This window comes from Pimephales promelas, chromosome 1 (assembly GCF_988280905.1).
Source record: "Pimephales promelas chromosome 1, fPimPro1.hap1.1, whole genome shotgun sequence".
Classification (NCBI taxonomy): domain Eukaryota; kingdom Metazoa; phylum Chordata; class Actinopteri; order Cypriniformes; family Leuciscidae; genus Pimephales; species Pimephales promelas.
Window position 1 is genome coordinate 10,440,443 of NC_142769.1, and position 26,538 is coordinate 10,466,980.

General features: G+C 42.1%; 1 protein-coding gene across 1 annotated transcript in view; it reads left to right on the plus strand.

Moving 5' to 3' along the window:
• The first annotated feature begins 3,184 nt into the window (after positions 1–3,184).
• The window catches only part of LOC120477781 (phospholipid-transporting ATPase ABCA1), a 265,488-nt gene continuing 242,134 nt past the window's right edge, over positions 3,185–26,538 (plus strand). Inside the window, exon 1 of the mRNA XM_039669594.2 lies at positions 3,185–3,406. The gene's annotated coding sequence lies outside the window, so the exon portion shown is untranslated. The remainder of the gene's footprint in view (positions 3,407–26,538) is intronic.

Below are 26,538 nucleotides of genomic sequence, written 5' to 3' on the forward strand. Positions count from 1 at the left end.
CAGATTTACATAGAAATTACTCTATCAGGCAGATCATACAGGATCATACAGTGTCTGGGTTTGTATTATACTATAGGACCATCCATAAACCCAGGTTATAATGGACATTTTCCTCAACTCTGTCTGCCATCGGATATATATATATATTTTTTTTTCAGTGAACCAATCACAATTTATTATGACAACAAAGGATACATGTGATGGTCTATTACAATTTGGCCAGAACAATATATTTTGGATTAACAATGCATAATTTTGCTTGCTACTCTCTGAGAGCCTTTTGCGGGAATGTGACTATGATGCCTTACTACTTATTAGTTCACATTGCATGATTTTGAAAGATGTCATATCACTGATTTTTTTTTTCAAGTCTATTCAGATGCTGCTGTGTGCACATTTCACGATAGATCGGTGACAGAGGGCTACACATTACATGACTTAGGAAGAATTGATAGGAAGAACTCTGTCTGGTCTCCAAACTGTTTCATAATCAAACACACGTGAGAAGTGATAAGAAAATAATGCAAGATCACGAGTGCATGAGACAGGAGTTCTCATGTGAGACTGCAATTATAATTAAAATGATAGCCCGCAATGTTCTAAATGTTCTATGTGAGGATCTGCAGGGAAAAAGAGAAAAAGATTATGGGGGAGGAAATGGTTGGGAATCCCTTGAGTTTTGTAAACTTGCATCACTTTTTTATGCTCAACCTCAATATTACACACTAATTAAATTTGAAAAAGTATGGTAGGACCCCTTTCAGGTATTTCTGGAGAATTATTTTGACAAATGTCGTTATAAAATGTAACTGCAGCTAATAACAGGTGCATCTAATAAGCAACAAAGGACACATAACAAAATAAATACTGTTTTTGCTCAACTCTCTTTGAAATGTGAAATTACAATAACTTCTAATTGTAATTTAATATGGATTTTGAAAGCAGAGTGAGCTATAGTATTTGTAAAATATTGGTAACACTTTGAAATATGGTTCCATTATTTAACATTATTTAATTTTAATAACTAAACTTACTACCCAAAAATATATACAACTGTTCATTGTCAGTTTATGTTAGCACAGGTCCATTAAATTAAATTTTTGGTTTTAATTAACATATTAATAAATGTTAAAAAAAGAGAGAACTTTATTGTAAATTGTTAGCAAAATACCTCAATCTACATTAAAAATATAGTGCAATGTAAATATATTGAAACTAAATGTCCAGGCCTAGGCCTATATGTGTAACTAGAGGTAATGATTTTTTTTGCTGCATCACACAACAGCATGCTGTCACTGTGCTAGCAAGTGATTGACATTACATTGCTTGTTCGTGCTATTTCCATGATAACCTTGACTTTTGTCCCTGAAACACTCTTGTATACACAATACATCTACAGCATTTATGACATAGGGCCTAACTTCGTTTTCCAGATTTATCACCTGTGTGTTCAGTAACCATTATGACTGTCTTCATAACAGGAACTATGATGTTTTATAATGTAGGACACAGGTTATGTATTCTCATAAAATATAAGGACAAACTTTGGCTAGTGTGTAATACGTGTTCTGTGCATAAATTAAATGTCTCTTACTTAACACGCAACAACCAGCTTACACTTTTACTTCTCAAGATTGTGTATAACCTAATAATACAACATAATACAGAGAGCAATCATGCACATGATGAAACAAATACACTCGATGAAATATATTCACACCAGTCGTGTCTGGAAAGTGATGCGAGACGGCATTTTCACAACTTGATCCCCGGACACTTTCGGTGTTTATTGAATTTGCATTTCAGGGGTTTGAGCTTTCCTCACGAGTCTTTCTTTCAAGCATGGCTTATATCTTAAATTCGGGAGGTAAAGACAAATATACAAATGAAAATTTGTAATTTTTGCAGTGCTGCTGTACTTTATTGTGACCCTATACAGACTGAATTATAAAAATGGAGTTTACTGCATAAAACGGAAGTTTTTTCATGGGTGGTCACAAGAAAAATCACTCTGAGATGGAAAAAAAAATGGAAATGTTATCAGCGTCCAATAGACCCTTTTACAACCCACATGATCAAATAGTTGCGCACACATTTTGGTAACGGAATGGTGTTGTTTCCCACTGCTCTATTGTGTTAGCACCTCTGAAAGTGGTTTCCCTGCATCAAAATGTCTGGAATACATCCTTTTACTCATTTACTCATTGATTGTCATTAAAAATTATATTGAAGCAATTTTTTGACTTTTTATTTTTAAATAAAATGACCCATCTGTACAAATTTTCAATATTCTTGAAACAAAATTGTTTATTGAAACTAAAGTTCACTTAACCATAATTATGTTAACACGTTTTAAAAAGTTTGAAAAAGGGGTAGAATATGCTGAAAGTTGAAATACATCTCAAAATAATTTATAGTATTTAATTGAGATTATTTAACATTTAGATGGGCAATGCATTTGTGTCTTAGTCTGTTTGACATTTGAAACTTACAAAATTCAATGCATGCACTGAGACAGAAATGCATGTGCCCACCTATCTAAATGTAGGGGAGATTTTCAAAAAACCCAATTTCAAAAAACAGTGGAGTGTTCCTTTAAAAAATAGTTAGTTTGAGACCCTCAGAGGAGCACAACTGCAAAATGGACCGAAGGTCAGTGACTTTGTTTAATGATATGGAAATAAAACAAATCTCAAAAGTAACTTTTTATAATGTCTTTTCAATGATTTACTTGTCTGGCCCAATAATGTAATGTATTTAAAATAATCTTCATTTGGGGGAATTTCTCAGGAAATGTTGATTTATGTGATTAATTTGATTTAGTACAGTATTTCATGTAAAAAAAAAATGATCACAAAGATATACATATATTTGATTGACAGCCTTAATTAAGAGTTTTGCAGATTAATTTCTCTTTCAGTCACAGGTCTTCACCCTCAGGTTCGTTTTACTGCTGCTGTAAAACTCATCAGCAATACACGCTCGCTATTTTCTGTTCAGTCTTGGCTGATTATTAACTTGCCACACTTAAATCTGATTCCTTCTGAACTGCGAAAATGTCAAGCAAAATTATATCACAAACACAACGCATGTGATTACAGAAGCTGTTTACGTGGGTGTGTTCTGCCTTGTGTAACATACACCGCCTCACCTGTATCCATAGACACAGAGCTCATTTACAGTTTATTGCTTGGGGAGTTACGTACTAGGCCGAGAGACTGAGAGAGACAGGTATATTAGAGAAAGGTTTTAAGAAACAGATCGTCTGTATCAGGTCAGCTGGTTGATTTGGTTTTTCGTGTGTGTGACTGGTTGAATTGTTAGCAGTGTAGAATAAGCACAGGTGTTTGGAGTAACTGGATACATCAATGATGACGAGCTGACGGGAACATCAAGTAAAACAAAGGTGAGTGTTTGCTAATGTTTTTGAGCATGATTCTGCTGTATTATGGGCAACACAATTGAAATGACATGTAATTTTACTGAAGCCTTAGAAAACGGCCAATATGTCATACACTAAAAAAATCATGGATTTTTGTCATGGAGTGTAAAAGTACAGAGAAATTGGGTTCCACTTTATTTCTATATTCCACTTTAGACATTCTACTAACTAAGTAACTTTGCAACATGACATTTTGACATTAACGTGTTTGCTCACTAGCTACTGTGGCTAGCAGTTTTCCAAAGTTTATTATGTGTCAAACTAAACAACATAATGTTGATTCAGATTATGCGCATTCCTGATTACAAATCAGTAAACAAGTGCAATTGTAGATGTGTTCAGGTATGATCCTCCCTGTGAAATAAATATATCAAACCGACGACTGTGGATAGAAGAATTACTTTTTAAATATTGACATTAACTCAAATGTCTGGGCATGATTTTACAAGTAATGTAAAATTTAAAAGGGCAATTCTATGTTGTCATTAATTATTGAGTCAAAATATCTGATACTAATTGGCCAATCTCATGGGGATCCTCCTTGTTAAATCAGGACCCCACCATGAAGTAATTAAGACATTTTCAAGCTTCGAAGTGAGGAAGAGCGAGAGTTTTACCTCCTACAGTTAATTAAACTTAATGTTTATGGGAAACTGCTTCCATCTTGATTTATTCAGTCATGTGTTGTGAGACCTCCACATAATGGGACATGATTAGTGTGCATAAAATAAGTAAAAGCTACACTGTAAAAAACATATTGTTGGTTTAACTTAAAAAAAAAAAAAAAGTAACCTGGTTGCCTTAAAATTTTAAGGTTATTGAAATGGAAAAAATGAGATGAATTAATTTAAAGAGCCCCTATCATAGCATTTGAAATGTTCCTATTTTTGTTTTAGGAGTTCCCTAAAATAGTTTAACGTGCATGCAAGGATAAAAAACACTTTATTTGTCTTATAATATGAATTTATTTTTAACTGATTTGCTCAACGACTCCCAAATGATTCTTCGACGATTCATATTCCCAAACACCTCCTTTGAGTGACGCGAATCTGAGGCTATTGGTCAAATGACCCAGTCAGTTGTTATTGGTAAACCGTAGGCAGAGACTGTCAGCAACGGAACGCCCATAACCAGTATTATAGCTTGTCAAGTGTTCAAAATTGTATATATTGTTTGAACAAACGTGTCAGAAAAAGTTCACTTTCCACACGGTCCCTTATTTGCGTCTCCGTCAAGATTAAGCTTTCCCCGCAAAACGTCTCGGTTACGTATGTAACCCTCGTTCCCTGAGTAGGGAACGGAGACGTTACGTCAGAAGTGACGGAGATTGGGGGTTTCGCATAGAAAGCCAATCCTCTTCGAGTATTAAAACACGAGCCAATGGCATGCAATGCCTTGGGGCTGCGGAAATTTGCATAGCGTACTCCGCCCTACTCCGTGAGTATAAAAGGAGGAAGTGAACGCAACCGCAGTATGTCTTCGCTGAGGAGCCAAGACTGGACTCGGCCTCTACCCAGCGATACAGCAGAAGTGGCAGGGAGACGTAACGTCTCCGTTCCCTACTCAGGGAACGAGGGTTACATACGTAACCGAGACGTTCCCTATCGTAGTCACTTCGAGTTACGTCAGAAGTGACGGAGATTGGGGGTCTGTGCCATCACGCCATCTTCAAGCTGTCTTCCAGTGCCCTGCGAAAGACTGAACCCCCGAGCCTTACCTCTTTTTTTTTTTTTTTTTGGGGATCCGACTTTGACACAGGATTACCAAGGTACACTGGGAAACATATCCCGAAGGGGACATGCTACCAGCTGCCTACCGAAGGGAGGACTTAAGAATACACATATGGCCACATAGGAACGCATATGGAACACTGGAGTACCAACCGCAGGTGGCTACTGATTTAAACTCCAGGGGTGGCAGATGGCTTGCCAAGGGAAGACACATGCTCAGAGAGGCTTACAGTGGATAATACACATGAGACGGTTACCATGGGGAACCGTGCGCATGGAGGCACCTAGCTAGCATCCAGAGCAACGCAGTGGTGCCCGCATCGTCGGTGCTGGAGGACTCAAGACTTCAATGGAAGAACTGAGGAAATATCGCACTTATCCAGTCCGGGGAGTGGAGTGGCGAGCAAGCGAAGACACCTGAGCGGATCCAGAACTGGCCGAAACGAGTACGTGAGAGGATACCGGCTCAATTCGCAGATTATAGAATCTGGCGAAGGTGTTGGGTGTCGCCCAGCCTGCAGCTCTGCAGATGTTTGTTAGCGAGGCGCCGTGCGCTAAAGCCCAAGAGGAGGCTACACTCCGAGTGGAATGGGCCGTCACACCAAGGGGGCACGGAAGGCCTTGCTGCTGGTAAGACAAAGCAATGGCATCCACTATCCAGTGGGACAGCCGTTGCTTTGAGAGAGCCCTTCCCTTCTGGCTCCCCCCATGACAGACAAAGAGCTGGTCTGAGGTCCTGAAACACTGCGTTCTGTCGACATAGGTGCGGAGAGCACGTACCGGACAGAGCAGTGCCAAGGCTGGGTCTGCCTCCTCCAGGGGCAGCGCTTGCAGGTTCACCACCAGGTCCCGGAGGGGAGTGGTAGGAACCTTGGGCATATATCCAGGCCGGGGTCTCAGGAATACGTGAGAGTAAGCCGGCCCGAACTCCAGGCACACTTCGTCAACAGAGAGTGCGTGCAGGTCCCTTACTCTCCTGATGGATACCAATGCAATCAGGAGTGCTGTCACATAGGACAGGGCAAAAACTCTACCGACTGCAAAGGCTCCAGGGGAGGCCTCTGCAGAGCACCCAGGTCTACTGAGAGGTCCCCAGAGGGCAGGAGGGGAGGGAGGCGGATTTAGCCCCCTCACTCCCCTCAGGAACCTGATGACCAGGTCATGCTTCCCATAGACTTACCTTTCACTGCATCATGAGACGCGGCAATGGCCGCGACATAATCCAAAGGGTGGAGGGCGACAGCCTGCGCTCCAACCCCTCTTGCAGGAAGGAAGCATGACTCCGATCGAACCTCTCCGGGGGTCTTCTCAGCGAGAAGAACACCAATTGACGAAGAGGTTTCACTTCAACGCATAAAGGTGTCACGTGGACGACGCTCTTGCGGAAGTGATGGTTGCCGCCACCGCAGGTGGCAGCGAACTCAAACCTGCCTCGTCCCGTCCTGGAGCCACACGTGCAGCCTCCAAGATCGGGACGAGGGTGCCACAGAGTGCCCCGTCTCTGAGAGAGTAGGTCCGGTCTCAGAGGAATAGGCCAAGGAGGTGCTGTCGCGAGGAGCAAGAGTTCGGAGAACCACGTCTTGGTGGGCCAGTAGGGGGCTACCAGCAAGACCTGCTCCTCGTCCTCCTTGATCTTGCACAACACCCGTGCAAGGAGGCTCACTGGGGGAACGCACACTTGCGTGGGCCCCGTGGCCAGCTGTGCGCCAGCGCATCCGAGCCGAGAGAGCCGCGGGTCAGAGAATAACTGGGCGCAGTGGGACGAGTCCCGAGAGGCGAACAGGTCTAACTGTGCCTCCCCGAACTGGTCCCAAATCAGCTGGACCGACTGGGGATGGAGTCGCCATTCGCCGGAGATGGGACGGGCCCGGGACAGCTCGCGGCTGCCCGGTTCCGGTCTCCAGGAATGTAACTGCACGAAGGACCTCAGGTGCTTCTGACTCCATATCAAGAGGTGGCGGGCGAGCTGCGACAACCGGCGCGAGCGTAGACCCCCCCTGGTGGTTGATGTACGCTACTGCCGTAGTGTTGTCTGAGCGGACAAGCACATGCTGGCCCTAGAGCACGCTCGGAAGCGGTGCCGGGCGAGCCGTACTGCCAACAGCTCGAGGCAATTGATGTGCATGAGGCGCTGGGCTCCTGTCCAGGAACCGGCGGCTGCATGCCCATTGCACATGGCACCCCAACCCGTGGTAGACGCATCCGTGGAGACAACGAGATGCCTGGAAACTCGCTGAATAGGGACCCTGTCCGTAAAAAGCTGAGGTTCGACCACGGGAAGAAGGATCGGCGGCACGTCGGAGTCACTGGAACTCGGAGCGAGCCGCGATGCCATGCCCACCTCAGGACTCGATCGCGAAGCCACAGCTGAAGCGGTCTCATATGAAGCAAACCGAGCGGCGTTGCCGCGGCCGCGGATGCCATATGCCCCAGGAGCCTCTGAAATAGTTTCAGTGGAACCGCACTCTTGCCCTCGAACTGTCGAAGACAAGCCAGCAGTGAGTGCGCGCGCTCGTTCGTGAGCTGCGCGGACATGGCGACCGAGTCTATCTCCATGCCGAGAAAAGAGATCCTCTGCACGGGGCAAAGTTTGCTCCTTTCCCGGTTGACCCGAAGGCCCAGACGGGCTAGGTGCCGTAGCACCAGGTCTCTGTGTTCGCAAACCTGAGCTCGAGAGTGTGCTAGTAACAGCCAGTCGTCGAGATAGTTCAGGATGCGAACCCCGTGTTCGCGAAGGGGAACAAGGGCTGCCTCGACGATCTTCGTGAAGACGCGAGGGGACAGAGCTAACCCGAATGGGAGAACGGCGTACTGGTATGCCTGGCCCTCGAAGGCAAACCGAAGAAACGGTCTGTGTCGAGGGAGAATGGAGACATGGAAGTACGCGTCCTTCAGGTCGATCGCTGCAAACCAATCCTGATACCGAACACATTCGAAAATGCGTTTGGCCGTGAGCATTTTGAACGGTAGTCGATGGAGAGAACGGTTCAAAATGCGCAGGTCCAGGATCGGTCGTAACCCACCGGTCTTTCTTGGGGACAATGAAGTAGGGGCTGTAAAGCCCGGACCTCACCTCGGCTGGAGGGACCGTCTCGATTGCACCCTTCGCCAGCAGGGTCGCAATCTCCGCTCTCAAGACTGGGGCATTGCCACCAACCATCGTGGAGCGAACTCCCCTGAAGCGGGGAAGAGACCGTGCGAACTGAATCGCGTAGCCGAATCCGATCGTTCTGATGACCCAGCGGGAACCCCGGGAAGCGCTAGCCAGGCTTCCAGGAAGTGAGCCAACGGGGTCATGCGAACCACAGACGTCCCCCCGGAGGGGCAGCGAGGCGGGTCGACCGACATGCGTGCAGGAGTTACCCCGTCCGGATGCACCGTCGAAACCCGCTCCCCGACAGAAGAGACCAGGGAAGGCAGAGCGTTCCACGGGGGTCTGTTCTGCCGGGGGTCTGGCGACAGAGGGGGAAGGGATTGGCGTAGCCCGGGGACGACACACGCACCCTTCCGCGCCCTCCGAGACAGAGAGGAATGAACGTGGGCGACGCACTGGACGTCGTGCGCGCTCATTCCAGTCTGTGTGCTCAATGACAGTGTCAGCTTTTCCTCAACCAGCTCAGGGAGCTAGCTAGAACAAAAGATTCTCCACCGGCCCTCCACCGGGGAAGGAGGGGCCCTGCCACCGCCTCCTGAGAAAAACCATGACACTATCACTGAGCGGCCCGCCTCAGGAACATCGCTTCGCCTGGCATCTAGCGGGGCACGCGGCCTGAGGGGGGGCTCTTTTCTTGGGACGCTTACCTGTGGCCTCCTCCGCGACGCGAACCGGCTGAAGGCTGCTGCTGGGGCCGCGTGGGAGGGAAGGGAGCCGCAGGGGGGCGTCCTCGGCGGCGAGCTGGCGGAGGCGTCCGAGCCGACGGCTGGTTGGAGGCAGCAGCTGGCCGTCGGGGCAGAGAAACCGCCTTCGTCTGCTCCTAGGCGGTCGAGAAGTGCTGGGCAAAGTCCTGGACCGCACCGCCGAACATTATGATGCTCCTGGACCACAGCGGTGGGCATCATCTGACCAAGGGAGCGAGCGACCGCCTCCGTGACCCGTTTAAGGACAAGGTAGGCGACAGGCTCGCAGCTCGCTTGGTCCGTCACCTCCTCGTGCACATTCCTGAGCAGCTAGCTTTGTAGGTGCTCATCATATGCAGGGCGGAGGCTGCCTGTCCCGCCGCTCTACAGAATCGCGCCGCCATAGACGACGAGAACCCATAGGCTTTGGAGGGGCATCTGAGAGCAACCGCCGGTCGACCGGGGGAGCCCCAGCGTACCCACAGACAGCCGCATCGCCGAGGGGAGGAAGGGCGGGGAACTAAGCACGCTTTTTTTTTTTTTTTTTATATATTTTTTATTTATTTATTTTTTAGTGCGTGTCAGTTCCGCATGCAACTCGGGGAAAAAAGGAAATTGGGGTTGGCGGTGGCCGTAAGGCGGCAGCGTTACCCAAAAACCAATTATTCAGCCGCGAGAGATCGGGGAGGGGCGGAGTTCCACCCCCACCCGATGCTCACGGACGCCCGAGATAGCACGGCCATCATCGCGGGATCAGACACGGCGGCGCTGACGCTCCCGAGGGAGGCAACGCGGCCGCATCCTCACTTCCCGAGGAGTCAAGCCCGCCTAGTGATGCTGTGATCGACATCGCATCATCATCTGGAGCGCTGCCCGAAGCAGCCGGTGCCACCGAAGAAGCAACCGACTGAATCGAACTAACGCTCGCTGGCTCTCGCACTGAGGCGGGAGGCGTGGCCCGAGAAATCGTCGGGGCTTATCCCACACCATCACCGTAAATCACCAGGTCCCCGGGTCGACGGGCCCCCTATGGAGGAAACCGATCGAGCGGGGGGGACCGGGACTCTCACTCAAGTGAGATCATTGAGTCTCGACCTCAGTGTAGAGATGGTCATGTTCCCACAGAAGGAAAATGAGTCATCCACGAACGCTGCTGCTGCATGCTGAAATGCCCAGGCATACAAAGCAGCGATCGTGACCATCAGATGACGACAGAAATCAATCCCACCCAGAAGAGCACGGGCGAACCGTCTTTAAAAAGACGTGCGCGTGCAGCTCTTTCAATGAGAGGAGGAAATTCACTCTTTCAGCGCTGAAGCGACCAGGGAGAAGCGCAAAGTCTGGCAGACCACTGCTCAGATCGCAGGCGATGCAGAATCTCGCTGGGTACCGCCGTCACACCAACACTGAAGAGGACGCTCGTCTCGAAGAGTCTTGAACAGTGCTTTCAGGAGTGAAGAGGTTCTCTTGGCTCCGAAGCGAAAACATACTGCGGTTGCGTTCACTTCCTCCTTTTATACTCACGGAGTAGGGCGGAGTACGCTATGCAAATTTCCGCAGCCCCAAGGCATTGCATGCCATTGGCTCGTGTTTTAATACTCGAAGAGGATTGGCTTTCTATGCGAAACCCCCAATCTCCGTCACTTCTGACGTAACTCGAAGTGACTACGATAGGGAACTCACATTGTGTCGGCTTTTGAGGGGCAGTGCTTATTATATAGAGCGAATTCAGATTTGGCTAAGTCATTTAGGAGGTAATTGCCATTTTTCAATGAATGTCTGGTGAATATCAAAAACAAAACTAACTTTACCCCGCTTAGAAGCTGCGCTTAGTGTACACAACACACACAACGCAATAATATTGTACATGCTACAGAAAACATAACATAACTTGAATGTGTTCTAGACGTCACTTCACACTCTAAAAAATGCTGGGTTATTTTAACCCAAATTTGGGTAAAATATGGACAAACCCAGCCATTGGGTTAAAAATGTAATTTAAAAATGTAACCCAATGGCTGGGTTTGTCCATATTTTACCCAAAATTGGGTTAAAACAACCCAGCATTTTTTAGAGTATTTGTTTGAGCTATATTCCACACTATATGAACAGTAATTTTCAAAAATCCATGATTCCATGACATGACAAAATCCATGACAAAAATCCTCTTTAATCACCAGAAACTCAAAATATGTTATCTGAACTACATAAATTATCTAAGTTGATTTGACAAAAGAAGAAATGTTGTGATTACAAATCATGAAATTTTTTTGTGGCTGAGGCATATGGGAGTCGAACTATCTGTGTGGATGAGGCATATGGGAGTCGACATGTTGGAAGCAATGTTTCAAAATAGCTTGAAATGTCCTGCAATGTGACTGGTTAAACCTCTAAAACAACTTTTAACAGCATTTCTTTAATCTTATGCAGATTTAATGAGCTCATATTCACTGAGAGACTACATGAAATATAAGTAGCCTACTTTTATTAATTAATTAACCACACAACCAATGAGTGACCTTATACAAATACATATTCTTAACCTAAAAGTTAAGAGTTCATGTAAAAACACGGTTCTCTCTGACCAAAAGAAATAGTTGAAAGTCGCACTCCCTCAACTTTTTAGACTTCATCTGCATTTTCCCATTATAAAAGTGTTTCCTCAATGGATGCTTTGATGTTTGCTTGCTTTGCATTCAGCAATACATCGAGAGATTATGCAAAAAATATGAAAAGTTCATTTCATAACAGGAGATCATCTGACTGAAACCATTGTTTAAAAGAGTGATGACCTTCAAGCATTTAAATGTGGCTTAAAGAAATAGTTCAGCCAGAAATATTCTCTCACTTTCATGTTGTTTCAACAGTATTATTTTCTTTCTTTCGCAAACTTCAAAATGAGATGTCGGGCACAATGCTTCGCTTTTCACGGTTGTTTTCAATAAATGAAGCCTTTAGAAGCATTCCTCGCACAAAGCCAGCGTATGACTTCAGAACACATGCAATGCAGCCTACTTTAATGCAGCTTTTTGGAGCTTGGCAATATAAATCAATGTCTACTTTCCTTGTATGCAAAACAGAAGCCTGAGCGCTGCCTTAGGTCTCTTTTTATTTTTCAAGAGGAAAAAAGGGAAAGTATATTTTCATATTTTGTGGCCACTGCAGGACAATGAGTGAGACTTCTGTATGCAGGGAATGACTAGTTTATTTTTCTGATGATTTCACTGCCAAAATCTAAACAGATCTGTAACCAGTGATGGTTTAATACAGGGTGTAGTGCAAGAGTGTCAATTAAACATCACTGACCTTTTTTCTTTCCTTTTTTACAGTATTATTAAAAGGATAGTTCACTATGAAATTAATTTTTGATATGTTTTAGCTTACCTCAAGGGCATCCAAGATGTAGGTGTCTTTGTTTCCACAGTATTTTCAAACTGTTCTTGTTTGTCAGTCATATAATGGAGGTATATGGGGTCCTCCTCAAAGAGCATGCACAGAGAAGTCCAAATTAAACATGATTTAATGACTCGTAAATGTACACATTGATGGCCTAAGACACGAAACGAGTGGTTTGTGTGAGAAAACGAACAGTATTGATATCGTTTTTACCTCTTGTAATCACAGTCACGTCCAAGTGATCTGAGGGCGAGGGCACTTCTCAGCGCAAGTGTGTTGAAAGTGTACACTCCAGGTGGCCTTTTATTTCATTAATGTCATTATGTGCAGTTGATTAGTATAAAAAAAGCTCAAGTATTTAACTTTTTTCTATATCAAAAACTGTTTAATGTGCACAGACAGTATTAAATTATAACAGGATTAGTGGTTAATCAGACACATTGGCAGTGAATGGTGCATGTTTGTGCTACCAGGGGGCAAAACAAAACATTAGCATTTATGCTACCACTGTCAGTCAGAGCCCAGAGTGTATTTGAGAGATTCCAATGCAGACTAATCAGACATCAGAGCGCAAGAAGAGTCCAGTCAGTGTGTGAGTGATAAAGTCCAGCGCTGAAGGGTTCCTTGTGTGGCATTTGATTTGTTTGGTATTAGAGTTCAGGCGGTCTAGATGGCTTGAAGGAAAAAGCATCCCACTGGTGTGAAACCTGATGCTCTGGTATCATTTGTCTGATGGTAGGAGTGAGAGAAGTGTGTGTATTGGGTGACTGGTGTCTCTGTTGGGGTGAATTTTGTAGTTCACATTCAGTATTCGCTAATTGCACGTGGCTGCCATTTTGGATTTCTGATCAGCGAGTTCGCTTTACGCCGGTGCAGGGAGCCGGAGAAAGACGAAAATGATCTCTTATAGTTGTTTATAGAATCAACTATATCATTTAAAATACTACTGAGATATACATATTACTATCACACGAGCAAATGGCAATTAAATGCGGATGCAAAGTCAGATTAATGAAATACAACTGTTCACGAACAGAAGATTGTGAGAATTATGCCTTCTGTAAATATAGAGTTACAACTATGATTTTTATTTGATTATATCAGCAGACCTGATATTTGTGGGACTTGCTATTATTACTAGGTGAATATTGATTTTATATTAGATGTAGTTTTGCAGTGATGCTTTAATAGCCTAGGCTTTATAAAAATGTTAATGACGGCGCTGTGAACGTCACTAATAATATAAAACTAATTTTAACAGCATGGGTCTATTCAATCTAAATAATTTAGTGAAAATAATAATCCAATCGCTAAAGAGCACATTTCCAAATAAGCACATGGATTTCATTAGGAAGGACAAAGCTTCAAATTTTGGGGCTGGTCAAATCAACGGGGAATGCATGAAAGCTGACTTCTTTGTTTTAATGTGATGAAACGGTTCATAACGACACACACAACAGTGAAGTGCTGATCTGTCACCCTATCTGTAAGGCAAGTTGCTTCCCTTGAATTTCAAAAACACTCATTGTGCATCAAAAGCATCTGTCATCAGAGGGTGACAAAAACAACTGGTCTGTTGTTGGCATTGCTTTATTTGGTAACATTATTATTGCTAACTGCTTGTATTTTAGTAATTTAAATGCATTTAATTATCAGTGTTTTTCAACTGCGTGTTTATATTTCTATTACTGCATTTATTTGTGCAAGTGAGATGAAAGAGCATCTTCATAAATATTTCATAAATCATTATCTGTTTTTATAAGCAGCACATACAGTATTTAGCCCACTGTAAAATATACACAATTAGCTATATTAAATTGTTTGTTAACTAATGCTACAGTTAAAAATGTAAATTAGCCTACTCACAATTAGGATACAATTTTTTTTTCCGCAGTCGTTTTTATCTATAAAGATAATTGATGCAAAGGAAGCATGTATGTAACATATGTGTTGATAATTGATCGAGCAACTGATGTAGCCTATAAGAAGTGTTACATGCACAGAATTGAGAAAATAGTAGCTAGCTAGGCCTATTTATGGAGATTCAAACAAGACAGGGCAAACGTATGAATGTTACAGGCTATTGTATGCAAACAAATAAAATCGTAGTTGTAACTCTATTTACAGAAGGCATAATTCTCATTGTGTATGCAGCATGAGACCAAGACAATCTTCCGTTCGTGAACAGTTGTATTTCATTCATTAATCTGACTTTGCATCCATGCATTTAATTGCCATTTGCTCGTGTATTTTAAATGATATAGTTGATTCCATAAACAACTATAAGAGATCATTTTCGTCTTTCTCCGGCTCCCTGCACCGGCGTAAAGCGAAACCGGAAGTGTCCTTGCAGCCGCACACTCGCTGATCAGAAATCCAAAATGGCGGCCACGTGCAAATAGCGAATTGTCACAGACTGAAAAAAGAAATGGGTGTAGAAACTATTTCACTCATAAATGTCTAGTAAATTTACAAAGAAATGGCACATAACATTAATTAATATATACATTATACCTAAATGAACTGTTCTAGCAAAGCGATACATTGTAAAAAAAAAAAATAATAATTTAATCCAAAAAAATAAATGTTTGTGGTTCGTACTGATGTTATTCATCTGTTCTCACGTATTTTAACCCCGCGGTCACTAGATAAGATGAACACTGACATCCTGTGGTAAAATAATGCCGTATTTTTAACACCCGCTGCTTTCTCAGATCGGCTTTGGTTGGATTGTTCCGATAAGTTTGGAAAATTCTGCACACAGTAAACACCAGAATATATGTTCTCCTGACAATAAAAATTGCCACATTTTTGTAATCTTATTGAGGAAAGTCATTTTAGGTGGCGTTTGTTCAACTTGTTGACCACAGCAAATTGAAAGTAAACATAACCGGAAATAAGTGAGACTATTTCCAAACGGAAGTGCGTCAAGAAGCTTAGTGCAAGTTGCCCGTTCCTGGAGAGAGGAGGTGGAATATTGACAGTGGGCGGGGTTTTTTGTGACATCCACCTGTGAACGCAGACACGTTGGCTGGATTGCATTTACATTGCACTGAGATCCGATCACAATGCGTCCTCGACTACATCCGAACCTGGACATGCTGATCGGATATCATTCCGATCAGAAGCACATTTACACTTGTCTTTTCATCAGGATACAGGTCGCATATTAATGCTAAGTGTAAACGCAGCCTTAGTCTCCAAATCAGTTCAGTATTGAATAGTCCCTTATTAGTTAGGCCCTGTTTACACAAGAATGCTCGCGGGTGAAAACGTAAAAATATTTTATCGGATGTGCCTTTCGTTTGCCACGGCGTTTTGGGGGCTTAAAGGAGCAATGTGTGACTTTTAGCGACATCTACTGGTTCGGTTGCGAGTTTGCACCAGGTTTGCACTAAGGGCTCAGCCCACTGCTCACCCCTCCCTTTCGAAGAAGCTACGGTTGCTAAAACGGGACAAACATCTCGTCGGCTGAGACAGCAGAGAATAGCCAGAGTAAGCCAAGAGTGTGTAACATTGTCACTGTTTCTGTACCACAGTCCATTATAAACCACATCATGAATACTGTTTACAAAGCCATAGTCAGGTGAGGATCAAGGGTTTTAATATATAATTTAATAAAATAATAATCAGCTGATTGTCTCACAAACGTAACCAGCAGCACATTTCTCCCCACATACTGTAGCAAACCCATAATACAGCGAGGGAGAAGCTATATATTTTTTCTAACAGGGTAGTAATAGTTTAGCTGGCTAATATGAGCCGTTACTGTGGCTGAGCTGGGACGCGTCTGCATGAGTCCAAAGGTCGGAAGTGCGCGCGCTGTTACAATCATGTCATCTCCGCATCCCATAGATACTATTTACTACACACAATAGGCTTTTTTTCTCTGATTTTTAAAATTCTTCGCGATCGACTTTAGTGATAAAAGACTTTAGTAAAAGTCTCTATCGACGGGTTAGTGAATCCTGTAACGTACTGTTTTACGGTCAATGACATGAATACTAATCATCAGCTGTCTCACGAACGTAACAGCACAAACCCATAACACAGCGAGGGAGAACTAAGTTACATGAAACAATCCCAACTACATATTTTACACCACTCACAAGGGAAAAGTCACTACTCACGGAGTGTAAGGCTAGCTTCCAGCTTTCCGCTACTTCTCTTTCAAGGTAGTGATGAAACGCGTTCTGTAGCGCTGTTTGTTCGCGTTCGGCTACGGTAGGAATATGACGTCACAACATGGCGACCTTCATAGAAGGGGATTCCCTCGGTTATGGAGCTATTAATGTCTCATTCTAAGGTAATAAAAACATTACGGCTAATTAAGTAAGTTCTTTATACACCACTGAAAACATAGTTATGGATGTCATATTGCATTTCTGTTAATAGATACTCAACTTTGTTACACATTGCACCTTTAAAAACGCGAAAAAGTGCAACCACCCTCCAGAGTGGAAATCTTAAAAACGCTCCACCGCCGCGTTCCCGTGTAAAGGGTAAAAAACGCAAAGGTCTGCTTGACAGTGAAGGTTGTACGCAGGCGCGTGGACTTGGTGTTGTTGTAGAATGCACTCCTAGCCACCTGAAGTGCATACTACATTGAATTTCACACACTTTTGCGTCATCATATGCACGCAGATTTCCACTTTTGCGTTTTCTCTTCAGAATCGTTTCCGTGTAAACATAGCCTTAGTTCCCTTAGTTACTAATTACATTCACCTGTCATTTGTTTCCTCATTATTCCCTTTGTATTTAAACCCTTAGTTTCCTCTGTTCATTTTTCTATGTCATCCAAATTTTATGTTGTTGCTAGTTACTCTATGTATTTTGGTCCTGGATCATTGGATTAATGGCTGCTTTTGTTATATTCTCCTGAATCGTCGTGAGCTTCATTGCAAGATTTTTCTTGTACTGCAAACTTCAAATATTTTTTTACAGTGTATTAAAATCTTGTCTTTCTTTTTTTGAAATCTGAATCAGACTTTAACGTAAGTGGCCTGTTCATAAAATATGGCCAATACTTGTATAGATGGTGTATAGTGTCATTCACACAAAGAAAAACACCATCAGGGTCTCACATGACACTACAATGATCAAATAAACATTATCTAAATAACAGAAAATGCTACACAAAACACCTAAATACACATAACTGATCATAAAAACTAAATTAAAAAAAAAAAAACTATATATAATATGTACACAGGGAATTCTGGGAATGTAATTTTAATGTTTTCACTTAAAGGTACAATATGTACGATTTTTGTAATAAAATATCCAAAAATCACTTTCCTTATTTCCTGCAGTTGTGCACTTCCAATGTCCCACAAGTTCCCAAAGATTTTTAATTTCAGAGAAATTCCTATTTTAAATAATGGCTCGTCCCTGGTCATTGTCCCCTGTCAATGATGTAATATCCGCTTTATCCCTGGTTTCTGCTTTTACTCCCATAGTAACCATGGCGACAGACATGGACAACTGCGTTACGTTTAGCGGCACGCTCACGCTGTTGTTGTTTTGTTCAAACATTATGGACGATGACAAGCAGACTTCAGGACAAAAGGAGAAATATAACAAGGATCAATATCAGCGTGGTGTTTTCGAGATGCCGAGAGCTCCATGTCCGTGACAAACTCTTGCATGTACTTTATTAGACAGGTGTCCATAAAACAAATCGGTTTTGTATAGCTCAACATGATGAAATGTTAGAATATGATCAGTATTATTCTAATGCTGATCTGACTTCCTGCTAGTCTCATATAGCCAACAGATTAAGGCCCCGTCCACACTACTGTGTTTTCGTTTAAAAACGGAGAAGTAAAACGCATACGATCTCCATCCACACCATTGTTTTATCTGCGTATTAGAATTGATCTCCGTCCACATTAAAACGACTGAAAACGCGGATCCGATCACATGACCATTCACCAACACTGGGCATGTCGGTGTAAACAGTGGCTGACGAATCAGGGAAGGACACGTCATGACTGATGACACCCAATCATAGAGCCGAGCGTGAGCCTCTGCATCATCGTTTCTAAACTCCTCCGTTTTGTCCCGTCTACACTAAAATGCCCTCCAGAGATTCAAAACGCAAAACGGAGCTGCAGCGTTTCTAAACTTCTCCGTTTTAGGTCTTCGTTTTTTCCGTTTTGGTCTGGACAGGAGGTGCAAAAACGTAGGAAAAGGTCTCCGTTTTTAAACGAAAACACAGTAGTGTGGACGGGGCCTAAGACATAGAATAGCATTATAACTTTCAACACACTCAACTGCAGTTTTCCTATGACACCGTATAGACCAAGTGAAATAGCGCTGTGTTACCTCACAATTTCAATTCGTCATATATATTGACCTTTGTGAGTAGTAATTCAGCACTTGCGTGTAGTTCGGTCGAAAGAAATGTCCTTATTCCTTTATATCCGCAAGACTTGCGTGTGGCGTTGATATCTGTCTTACATCTGGAATCATGCCCTGCTTCATACCACAGTCATGTTAAAACACATAAATGTATTCACTCATCCATAAATATTATTAGATCCATTGGCATTACGACAAGTTCCATAATTCCGCTTATGCATCATCAACCTATGCCTAAGTGTTAGCAACCCTTGCAGGGAAAAAAATCAATATTGTACCTTAAATTACATGGAAAGTTTTATGTGCAAAACCCATGGAAAATTATAAAAGTATAAAATTACATTTAAAGGTTGTGGGGCGATGTGGGGCCAAAACATTTTTTGTCACATACATCAAACGTCTCCTCACTATCGGCTAGCTGCCTGTCCCCTAAACACACTGTAAAATAACGCGTTCTCTGTAGACACCACAGGCTCCACAAACGGCAAACAAAAACCATCATGTCTCACCCGGACCACGAAACCTAACAAACAGTGTTCCAGCCAATCACTGGCAAGAAGTATTTGAGGGTGGGTCTGGGGGGGGTTAGTGCGCGAGCACATGAAGGGGGTGTGTGTGTGAAGGAGAGAGAAGCATCAGAGGGAAGTTTGAAAAATGGCCGACACACGACCAAAGAGACGTCGTTCTGAAGAACAAATTAAAAAGAAGAAGGAGTCGGATAAAGAACGTGCGAAGTTCCGAATTTACATCGGTAGCAAAAGCTTTTTAACGATGGCGAGAACTCCGGCGGCAGAAGGGCTTCCAGTCCGACATTCAGGTTGCTCTATTTTTGCTGGACAGGTGGGTAACGTTAAATTGTTTTTTTTTATTCTAAATTGACGCTTATGTTCGCCAAACCCACACAAGGATATAATTAGCTAGCTAGAACTATGCAGTCAGCGAAATGCACGTTCACAATTATTTCAGGAAGCACGGAAGGGAGGGGGAGGAGGTGAGATGCGGAGGAGGGAGGGTCTAGCTAGCCTCCGATTTGTTTGAAAATATTCTGAACGTCAACACCCAGGATCGCTTAGAGAACCTTTAATGTGATGTTTTCGTTGTATGATAACATTTTTCTGCACACATTACAATAATGTTTTATTTTGTGTATTTATGAAGTTGTTTAGACATACACATATAAAAAAATACACATTTATTTTTTTTTATGGTCTTCAATGCCCACGATGTATAAATTTGAAGAAAACTTTCCTGGCGAGACACTTTAATATCCCATTCACATTTTAATCTCTGAAAAATATATTCCTGGCCTTTCATTGTATGCAAATGCTGCCGATCCCATAACAGCCTCAATTTGCTTTCTGACCTTTTTACTACGACTCGTTCACACACCTTCCACTTGTGCGTTTTTCGGTAATTGGCCTCTAAAATTAGAAGTGTGTGTGTGTGTGTGTGTGTGTGTGTGTAAAGCCCCATTTCACACAGAAATAAATTCTGTGGTGGAGATGGAATGGAAAAGCAATGACAGACAGTGATTCATAAATAGGAAATTACTCCCTGCATATTTCATACAAGGTTCCTGTGTTGGTCATTTTTCCTGCACGATGTTCTGGCTGATGCGCCTGATGAAATATTTACTGTAACTAGAGACAATTACTAGAGAAAGACAGAGCCAGTGCGCCCATAGAAACACTGTAACCTCCTTCTGGGTCACAAAAAATGGGTGCCCTCACTTTACAATCCATATTCTAGAATGACATAATATAGTTTGTTTTCACAGATGTTGCCAAGGAAAATTGTTAAAAAATTGAATGTGGTGGGGACACATTGTGCACTTGTTCTTCAGGGCAGCCTGGAGTTTCAATGAACAAATGTGTAGTCTTGTTAAATGAAAGTGTAGTGTGAAATTAAACATGAAACTATTTCCCGTCTGGGTACTTTAAAGCAGACCATGTCCCCTGAAGAATTTGTTCCGTGGAGAAAATGATACGTCCTCTGAAAAGAAATATATAATATTATATATTCCCACAACAGGAGACGCACTCTAGAAATGGAAATGTCCTTCGCCAAAGGACAATGTGTCATATGAAGAGGAGTAATTGTTCTGACAACTGAATATGCACCCTAACAGAAAGAGTATGACCTTTGAAGAGCAAAAGTAAGTTATCTGTCTAATGGTTAAAGATCTAGGCTAGTAACCCAAAAGGTTGTGGGTTCAAATCCTGGAAGCGATGATTCATGACCTGGCGAGTTAGCGAGTTCCCTTGCCGCCATTGTGTCCTTGATCAAGGCACTTAACCTCAGGTTGCTCCAGTGGGACTGTCCCCATAATAATTGTACAGTAAGTCACTTTGGAAAAGACAAATAGCTAATTAACTTAGATGTATTCCGTAAGGGCAGAGAGATCTCACATAACTTCTCTTAACCTGCCCACAATAACAATCTCTGTGTCATTTAACATTTTCTCACCCAATCAAATTTTTCTCACCCGACTACAATGAATGTTAAAAATATTACATTCAAAAGTCAAGTCAAGTCAAGTCACATTTATTTATATAGCGTATACAGTGATAACATGAAAGTAGTACAACACAGATCTATAATATTGTTAATATTAAATAATAAATAAATAACCCCGACTAAGCAAGCCAAAAGCAAGGCAAAAGCAACAGATTACCAAAAGATAATTTATTTCATTCTGTTACAACTGTTTTCTCAATATATTATACATGTTGAATTTGAACTGCATAAATAGTATGCACAATGAGATTAGACAATTAAAGCCCCGTTCACACTACACGCAACCAAGCAACGCAAAACCATTCATTATCAATGGTGAACGGGCGACTTCCGGCGACACGCGTGATAGCGACCGGTGGGGCGTGTCCCGCGACGCGACAAAGTTGAGAAATGTTTAACTTTATGCAAATGAAGGCCGATTTTTGCGAGCGACAACCAATAGGAGTGAAATGACGGCGTCAGCACGCGCGTTGGGCCGTTTGGTGAGACTGACGCACATATAGCCTATAATCTAACGGCAGATGGAGTAAAACCGTAAATCTTTTATGAGTCCAAATCATAAATACAGTCCATATTCACAATAATAGTTTAAATAAATAAGAGAATGGTTTAAACTATGTTTTACTTCTGATATAAACATTTAGATTAAATATGCCATATGGAGTTAAACACTTAAACTACATGAAATCATTACTGAGAAGTTACAATATATATATATATACAAGGGCGTAACTTTGGGTCTACCATTGGGGGGGTTAAACTCGCGCCATATTTATTAATTTATTTATTTATTGAATAATTGTCTTTTGTAAATGGTAACATGCTAACTTGCCGTTCCTGTATTAGAAATACACTGTGATACTTTTATTCCCCACTTCTGAGGTAGGAAAGGGTTCCGAGCCCCACCTGTCCCCAATCAACCCAACAAAATGTTAAGAAACTATGCTTTAAGTTTAACTTTTAAAATATATTTTATTAACATCACATTGTAAAAACTTAACATCCAATAACAGCATTAAAAACTTTCAAATAGAGAAAAAAGAAAGTGCAATTATATTATCACTTTATAATAACTATTTGGCCAGTGGAAAAGATTGAGAAAAACTTTCTCTGAAATGTATTTAACACTATTTGATTTATTCATTCAAAAACAAGGCAAATATAGGCTACTAAAAAAAAAATGTTTGTAATAATGTGACGCACATCCGCATTTCATATTTTCCCACCGTCTTGTACCATTAAACTTGGTATCACGTGGATGAATAATCATATGCAAATGATATATAGATGAGATATGCATATTTAAACTAGGCGTTGTAATCTCCACATATGGTTATTTCGGGAAGGCGACGCACGTGCGCATAATCTCCCGCTGACTGGGATTTATAAAGTGAATTCTGCGCAGGTTCTGGCGTACGAACGGTTTTATAAATCTGAAAACTTTTGTGCTTACGCAAAAAGCATACTTTAAGGATGAAATCTACACAAAGTTTTATACATGAGGCCCCTGGCCCCTGTTCAGTGATATTAGACAAATGAGACCTCAGGAGTGTGATTATACCGTTGAGACTAGATCAGTGAGATCAGTCAAATGAGGCCTCAGCGGTGTGATTAGACCATTGAGATCAGACCAGTGAGACCTCAGCAGAGTGATTAGACCATTGAGATCAGATCAATGAGACCACAACAGTGTGATCAGACCACTGAGATCAGTGGTGTAGTCTACGTGATACGCAGGTATACGCCGTATACCCACTAGAAAATGTCAAGGATTTGCGTATGCCCACTAGGAAATGTCAAAGATCTCCGTATGCCCACAGCCCACTTTAAAAAGCGTGAGGATTCATAACAACATCGTTTTGTGAAATAAATTTCCTACGACATCAGCCCCCCTAAACGTAAGGCGATCTTACAATCTAATAATCTTATTAGATTCAGCGCGCGAGCAGAGAGCACGTCAAAAACAGAGAGATGGTGCTCGATGCAGAGCCAAATGGGAGGAGCTAGAGCTCAAGCTCCCCCTTTTCTGGAGCTCCAGCTCCACCTCGCTAAATTTAGTGGGCGGGGCTTCGCTGCAGCTTCCAATGGGAAGAGCTAGAGCTCTAGCTCACCCTCGCTGGAACTAGTGGACAGAACATAACGCGCTATCAAGCCTGTTAATGTTAGTGCGAGTTTCACCCGTGATGAAAGGACAAGTTTGTTTTGATGCGCAAAGTGCTGGCAAACATAATATTATATTTTACTCTAAGATTTGTCATGATTATGATAAATTATACAATGATTTATCGTTTCTGTGACAAACGCGTAAACACTTAGAACATTGCTCACACTATCTGTGCGTGTTTCTAAAAACTGTTGAAAACTTAGTATCTATGTATTCTTTTCTCTTAATTACGATGAACAGTTTCGTTGTTTTCCTCACTTTTAAAGCCGCTTTGGACAAAAGCGTCTGCTATATGATTATGTAAATTACTAGACAAAGGCAATGTGTGCACGTTTATTTTGTCCACCGCAGTAACGCGAGTTATTTGTTGTAAATTAATCTAAAAAAAGATTGTGTAAATAAATCATCTGATTAATTCATTAAATAAAAAATAAGACCAGGTTACCTAATCTGCCCTTTTTGTACGTTAATGTAAAAGCATAAGCTACTCCAATAGGCCAGTTGTATTTTTTATATATATATTGTAAATTAAAGTGTACAATTGACTGTATTGGATAGACTCAACCTTCATGTTATAGGCTATGCATTAACCCGTTTAATCCCAATTTTTTTCTTGCAACTTGAGTACATGCATTTTACTCCTTAGACCTCCCTAACACTCAAACAATATGCCTTTTTTGATTTTATGTTGGTTAAGTTAGTGAAATATTAGGTTTTATACTCGGTCACAATAGTGACCGGTGGGAAACTACATAGTCAGAATTCATTCAAATTCTTCAATTTGACCTATTGACACAATTCATTACAAGACATCCAATATCTCGTTTTGTCATTTCGTGAAGAAGGCTTAGTGAGGTGAAAAGGTTGTCATGAACAAAGTTACACCCTGGAGGAACTTCTGCTTGTTCGGCTAGACCCCTATGGGCTAGACCATGTCTACACTTGGGCCCTGTCCTAGGCCAGTTTCAGGTAGATGTGTGCACTCTTTCAGTGCACTGAAGATGGGCCGAATGTTGTAGAAAGGGTTGTTTGTGGTCATGTGTGAGGCACACCATTTGGTTCTCATGAACATCTGCACAATCCTCCAGATCACATCTGCATCGCCATTCAATAGTCTACCTGGCAAATGGGCCGTTCCACCCTGGGACTCCCTATCTGAGCCATCACTATTACAGTCACTTTCAATTTGGGGTGGGGGTAGGGGTGGGGGGAAGGGGGTCATGCACGTCCAGAAGGTCCAACACATTGAACGTTTCTGGGATACTGATAACTGCACTAAACAAAATTATAAATGCAACACTTTTGTTTTTGCCCCCATTTTTCATGAGCTGAACTCAAAGATCTAGACCATTTCTATGTACACAAAAGGCCTATTTCTATCAAATATTGTTTACAAAGCTGTCTAAATCTGTGTTAGTGAGCACTTCTCCTTCGCCGTGATCATCCATCCTCATCACAGATGTGGCATATTCAGTGTAGGATTGCCAATACCCGCCAATATCTGCCTATACTGTACCTGTGTTTTCAATTGAAGCACTGCTATACTGTTATACTACCACAAATTTACAAGTCTTACGAGCAAAATATAAATGCAGGAGTATAATTCTCAAAATATATCAGTAGTAGACCCTTTAAAGAACATATGTACAAAATTTGATAGTTCTATCTGTAAATTAAGATGTTTTATATACTACTTATTTTAGTAGTCTGAGGAAGAAATCTTCTTCTAGATGTGCAAGCAGGAAGTGACCTGATCTGGTCATGTGACCTTTCACACTAGTCACATGACATTAATTGATTTTAATCAAGACAGTCTATTTTGTCATTTAAAAGTTGAATTTCTTGCCCAAAGTCAATAACAACATTTTTAGAGCTTCCAGAAATAAGAAAAAAGCTGCGGTCACAATTGTGACCGGTGGGATTAAACGGGTTAAGCTATTTTAATGAAATGGAAACAAGCAGTCCAGTACTCTAAAACCAGCTGTGTGACTTCCCACACTAGTCTAGAGGAAAAACAAGATAACAAATGTGCTGAGATTATGCATCCGCTTCACATTTTAATGGTAGCCTATAATAAGAACCTACATTGAAGTACACACTTCATATAACACATAACATTTCTCTTCACAGAACTCAACCAATTTTTTTTTACATAGTACTCCCACTGGTAGATAAGATTCAAGTTCAAGTTGATTTTATTTATACAACACATTTTATAACTGCCACTGACTGACTAAGTGCTTTAAAGAACTACAAAAATAAAAAAAATTAAGAGAGCTAGCCCATACTGCAATTCTTCCTTCTATTTCTTATCCCGACATACGTTCAGATTGTCAGCCCAGAAAAGCACATGAAATCCGTTTGAAGGCAAGCTACATCCATATGTGGTTTAAAATCCTATTCAAATAGCCTACCGGGACATATGTCTCAGTCTGAACGATCGGATTTCGGGTGGTGTGTGACTCTCACGCCACATAAAATGAGATGGTGCTCGATGCAGAGCCAACTCTTGCTAACTAACAGAGTATTTTTTTTTTTATTTGTGTTCAATAAAAATCAAGCTGGCGCTGAAATATGTTGCTTTTGAAATCATGCCGAGTGCTCGGAAGTTAACCTGCGCGTGCGCGGTGAAGCTGGAGCTCCAGCGAGGGGAGGAACTGGAGCTCCAGCGAGGGGAGGAGCTAGAGCTCCAGCTCCTCCCATTTGGCTCTGCATCGAGGACCACTTGAAAACAGAGGACAGGGTGTGTTTGTGTGTTCGTGTTCATCTGAGCCTCATTGGTCTGTCACTGCTCGTCAATGTCAGAATATTTGAGATGACAAATCAAATCAAAGTAGGCGGGCTTTATATAGACGCTGCTGAGCGCGAATTTCAGCAGAGTGACTCGACGCTTCAGTTTACAGGCAAGTGCGAGAAAAGATGCAAGTGGCTAAACTGAACATTTCATATTTTACATTTTTTAGGTCATGAATGTTAAACGAATGACAAAAAATAATCAGGCAAACTATAGTTTTGTGTAATTTCGCCATTTTGAAGTGAAATAATTAAATACTAGGCCTGTAACGTGACTCGTGCAATTTAATAGTTTA